Here is a 6,224-nt window from a genome sequence, read left to right on the forward strand (position 1 = left end):
ATACGATTACTGTGGAATGAGGCTCCTACGTTGGTAAATATGAGGGAGATTGCCAGCTACACCAATGTTTTTGTTGTTTGGGTAGAAATATTCTTTACCACCATCATTTGAGTCTTGTCCTAGTTATTTAGGATCAGTTATACGAATCTTGTTCGTCAGTTTTTATCCATTTGAGATGGGTTATATGAATACTATTTTTTTATTCAGCTTTATTAAAGGTCATACCTTCAGTGAAATCATAATATATAAAATATATAGTATCTACATTGAACTTAATTTTTTTTTATTAACACTTTTAGTAGTTAAGGGATATGGTGTTTTATGGTCCCCCAAGGCGTAGGTTGCCAAGCCTTGTGCCTACCATTTGGAGAGAGAGAGAGAATCAGTTTTTGGCTTATATTTTAGGTGTGACTGATATGAAAAACTGCTTTATATCCAATATTTGTAATTCTTGCTTTTGAGTTTGCATGCTGTTGTAACATGCTTCCAGGCCTAGCTAGAGAGATGCTGTAATCATCCTCTTTTGTTAATTCTTCTTTCCAGCTTCGTTTGCTAGTGGCATCCAGAATGGATGTCAAATAAGATACGCCTCCCAACTTATACCCAAATCCCAACTGAAATAATTTAAGAGTATTTTCTGAACCCAAGCTAGTGAGTTGGGACTAAATGATGTCTCACTACTCATTATTGCGATAGCTCATCTTTAAAATTTTAGAAAGTATAAGACAAATTGGCTCATTAATGCCTCGATCGGTTTGATCTAAAGTAAAATTTGGATTTGATCATAAATTGGTCAAACATAATATATAATCCGGCAGTTTTGACCTATTGGACCTTACAAAATAAAACCAAACAATTTCTTTGTAATAGATTTCTTATTTTTGAGCTATTCTTTGTTTTTTTTTTAAAATTTTTAAATTCAGTCTATAGCCAGATTGATTTTCACTAAACGAGACCATGACGCACTAATGTTTTTTGTGCTACCAAGTAACCAATTAGCTAAGAATGATTTAGACTAATATTTTTCTCTAATATCGTCAAGCTTTCCATCATAAGATCCAGATCCTTCTAAAGATGAATATGGGCCGTTCATGTCTAGCAAGTGGCAGCATCTCCATGTTGGACGAGTGTTTTCATAATTTAATTTCTTTTGTCCCCTTAATATCTTCTAGAGAGCCAAAAGGCATATGTGCACATGATAAAAGAAGGTCCAGGCCTTCAAAAAGTAAGGGTCATCAGCAAAAGCACAAAGCATAAGTTGGGGCCCTTTCGACATAGACATCTCAACACTAGTGACCTTTCTTTCTGGTTTCTCTTCTATCCAACTGAACTTGGCCCCATGCTTGGAATTTTTTCCTTCTTTATGAAGAAATGGTGCAAAAATAACCTTTTACTTCCTGAAAAATTGTGTCAATATCCTTGTCATGTTATGTATGTTTCATCATGGTGTTGTAGTTACAAATCTTGGTTTTATACTTTTGGAAATCAGTGTTCACAAAATCGAACCGGAACGGTTAACCAGCCTAATCGGTAAGCGGTTTAACTTGCCTAATCGATAAACCGACCGATTCAACCATTCTAATTGGTCAAGTCCCAGGTAGTCAAAAAATTGTTAAAAGAATAAAAAAGATATAAAAAAAAAACTACTAAAATATGAAAAGCATATAAATAATGATTAAAATAAAACACATTCAAATGAAGTTGAAAATTTAAAAAAAAGTGGATTTTAAGGAATCAATTTGTGTCTAGGCGTATTTTTAAAATTTTCTAAAAAAAATGTGAAAATACAAAAGTGAATATTAATGACCAAAATAATTTTTAATCTTTACCATAAAGTAAAAAATATTAAAAAATATATTACAAATCAAATTCCTTAATTTTAGGAATTTATATTTATTTTTTTGTATTTTTTTAAATACTAGTTGATCACCAAAACCGTCCAAAATTGAAATCGGCCACTGGCCGGTTCCGATCTAATCGGGCAGTTAGCGGTTAGATCACCCAGTTTTTCCAATATCCTTGTCATGTTATGTTTCATCATGAGTTGTAGTTACAAATCTTGGTTTTACACTTTTAAAAATACAAGAGAGGCTAATTTTTTTTGAGAAATTCTAGAAAATATAATTGTTTTTAGATTATTTGAAATAAACCTCAAATTTTCTAAAACCTCATCCATACTCTTTTTCTCTAATATTTTCATTTTTTTGATGAAAATACCTTTCACGGTAGGATTAGATCCGTGAAGGCATCACGGTTGACCCAAAACTGTGATGGTTGAGGCGAAAAGATCGTGATGCTTTTAAAATTCCAGTACCCAAACAATCATCATGATGTTTTAAATGATGTGATGGTCAAGGACGGCATCATGGTCTTTCAAAGGCAGTGATGTACAATGAAAGTATCATGACACTTTACAGATCGTAATGATTTTAAAGTTCCAATACATTCATAACAATCACAGTATTTAAAATACGTGATAAAGGAGGCATCACGGTGTTTCAAAGGCCATAATGTATAAAGAAAGCATCACGACCCTCTATAGATCATGATGATTTTAATGTTCTAATATGCTCATAACCATCATGGTGTTTTAAAAGGCTGTGATGCTCTATAATCTCCAGTAACCCAATAACCACCATGGTATTTGAAATTTCATCACTGTTCGATGCCTTCACAGATCTACGATTATCGTGAATGGTATTTTCGTTAAAAAAAAATGCAAACAGTAGAGAAAAGGGGTATGGATGAAGTTTTAGAAAATGAAAACGTTTTATATGGAACCGAGTCTCTAAAGAATCGAATTAGAGCCCACATCAAAAATTTCACTAGAAGGTGTTGTTTTGATGCCCAAATATCCTCAAATTGATCATCTCGACATCATGATTCATGGACATGAGAAAAAAAATGAATTTGAAGTTTTGGAAATGGTGCATCTTGTAACGTATTTTTTGATTGTCAATTTTCAGGATTTTCAAATTTTCATAGATCTACTTGATCTATACTATTTTTAAAACTTTAAATTTTATAATTAAAAATAAAAATATATTTTAAGGCTATCACAAAGATATTCGGTATTAAAACCATATTTCTCGACACTATTTAAAGCTGCGCTTTATTTTGATTGTTTAGAGCCTTTGCTCTATACAAACCACACCCTTTAGAAAATTTAGAGTTTATTTCTAATAACTAAAAAAAATGTATATTTTTGAAAATTTTCCTTCTTTTGTTTTTTGATGTTAGGATTGTTACTGGATATACTGAATTTCAAATATTATTTATGAGCCTAAGATTTAAAGGACGAATTTATTTGTGAGATATTGGATGAATATGTACGGATGCAACTTTTTGGTAAGTGAAAGTAAAAATGATTTTTTCACAAATGAGTTTAAAATTTAAAACATATGAGTATCATTGCATTAATGTGTTTAATTCAATGTTTTAAAACCAAACCACGCGATTCCTGCCTATCTGGATCCTTGCCGAGACCCATAATCGGTTAGGACAAAACCGGTTTTTAGAAGTTATCGATTTCGGCTTGATTTTCTCCAAAACCCCTTATTTCTTTCTTATTTTCAAGCATATCGAGTGTCGTTTTAGTTTCCCCATAAATCTTCACATCAGAAACCGTAGTTTAAATTTTATTTTATTTTTTTAGTTTTATTATTATTTAGATTGCCATTGATCCGATTCATCGATCCAATGATGTGACAGATATAAAATATTGATTCACTCCACCGTTTCCTTTTCTATATATTTCTTCTTTTTTCCTTCGATGCCTTCCTACAATTTTATTGGCCATAAAGTTGTCAAATATTGACCAGAAAAGGTTTTTTATCATGACAGGATATTCCATCATGATTTTGCCTAATAATAAATACTTCAAGAATTATTCTCAATTAAATAAGTTCCCCATTATTTCCTTGATTTGGAAGCTATTACAATTATTAAGTCATTCCTTGCAGGGTCCCAAAAATAATATTATTGTCTTAAATTCTCAATTATTCACCAAATTAAGGGCTTCAAGACATTTTTCAGCACATGTATACTTTCCTTGAATATATAGGGCATCCATAGGTGTAGAGGTAAGGTGCACCTTCAAATTTTATCATGGTGTATAATTTTGATGTAAAATGTTTTTAAGATTATCTCAAAATGTATTTTTATATCTAATTATGAAATTTTAAATTTCAAAATGGTTAAAATCAAGTAGATCTACAAACATATGAAAAGCTCGAAAATGGACGGTGTATATAATATATTGTAAAATGTACTATTTCTGAAACTTAAAATCTATTTATTTTTCATAGTCATACATCTCAATGTCGAGATGATCAATCAAAAGATTTTTCAACATTAAAACTATATTTTTTGATGGATTTTTGTGGGGCATCCATAATTCTACATTATAAGGTAGCATCCTTATATAAACTTTTTCCTTATAATTACGCTTGGACCCACGGACACCCAGCTTTAAGGTATTGATGAATGCTAAATAATTTATTGCTCCTGCGGGAGCATAATGTGAAGTTGCTCCTTTGGGTTAAAGCTCATGCTAGGGATACTTTTTGGACTTAAAACTTAAGGATATAACTTTCAGAACCTATTAACCAACTTCAAAGAAAAAAAGAAAAGAATAGAAAAGAAAAGAGGGAAACCCTCTATGTGCCTCAAACACTTAACATCCCAATACTGAGTAAGAACATAAGAACCATTCAAACTTTAGAGGGTAAATATCTAGGTGTTTAATAAGTCAAAATTCAAACTTTTTCAATAAAAAAATAATAATCTGACTATACTCATAGGTCCTAAAATTTTAGATTAAAAAATTCACCCAAGTAAGTTAGTAGATGTGTAGTCTACTCCCGCTGGAGCATGGTCTATGCACTCTTGATGAACTGCCCAAGTTCTTAATATTCACATTTTCTGTATTTTTGTTTCTTCTAAGAACTTTTTTTTTTTGGCCACCGTGAATGGGGCGAACTAGATCGGGTTTTCCGGGGTTTAACAAATAGCTGATCTAATTAGGAATCAGTGATTCGGATTGGGTTTAGAGGTTGAAGAGTTTTATTCCTCTTCAAACCGAAAATAAGCTTGAATCCTTAGAAATCGACTTTTTTTAGTGCATTTTTTTTTGCTAATTTTCTAGGTAGATTTCAAATGGAATTCAAGCATGTACATTCTCAATTTTTTTATTTGTTTCACATGGAAATGTTTTTCGAAAAATATTTTCATGTGAAAGAATTCTCTCGTGTGATTAGATGTGGGAATATTTTCACACTTTATCTTTCTACACCAATTGGTAGTTAATTAATATGAAAATATTTCCATACCTAACTACATGAAAGAGTTTTTTCATGTAAAAATATTTCTCGATAAATATTTTCACACAAACCAAACATGACCTTACTTCAAATGTGTTGGATTGCTAGTCCCGATCAGTCTGGCATGAATGAGTTGGTTGAGATCCAATTTGCCAAACATAGGGTTTGACGTGACACATAAAATCTAGGGATGTTAAAGTGAAGGACATGGTTTCTATGAACCCACGTAGAAATGAGCGACCTTTTAAAAATCTATTTTTGAGATAGATTTTTTGACATAAATTTTAAAGACATAATTTTTAACATGGAGATGGTGCATATAAAAAAATAAATAAATTTTGAAAATTTTTTAAAAAATAATTCTAGTAATAAAATATTTTGACCATTAATTTTAATTATTTTTTAAAAAACAACCTATTTGGGTCCATTTTTTAGAATGATGCACAGACGGCAATGCAAAAATGTACTCCTCGCAGCAAAAGCTCCAGCACAAATAATCTCCACCTTTCTCGCCATAACGAATCGTGTACGCCCTTGTACCATATTTTCAAGGATCGTGTACGCCCATGTTCCATATTCTCATGGAACATATGGAAAAACAAATTAAACCCGACCCGAGGGTATCTTTGTTATTTTCCGCAAATATCAGTGGTTACTTTGAGCAGACAGTTACTGGAAGCCGAGCACACCTCTCGAACCGAGGTCACGGGACGCGGACCCACGTGAACTGGAGTTTGGGTCTCTCACCTCACCCCCCAAGCTTATCTTTACCAATAAACAATCACTCCGTCTATATAAGATCTAAGGATATTTTCGTAATTGTATCAACAAATCAGAATAAAAAACGAAATAAAAAAGTAAGGGGCATTTCCGTAATCCTCCCTCACTTTTCTCGGTGCCGAA

This window comes from Amborella trichopoda, chromosome 8 (genome assembly GCF_054954075.1).
Source record: "Amborella trichopoda isolate Santa Cruz 75 chromosome 8, AtrichopodaSantaCruz75HAP2 v2.0, whole genome shotgun sequence".
NCBI lineage: Eukaryota > Viridiplantae > Streptophyta > Magnoliopsida > Amborellales > Amborellaceae > Amborella > Amborella trichopoda.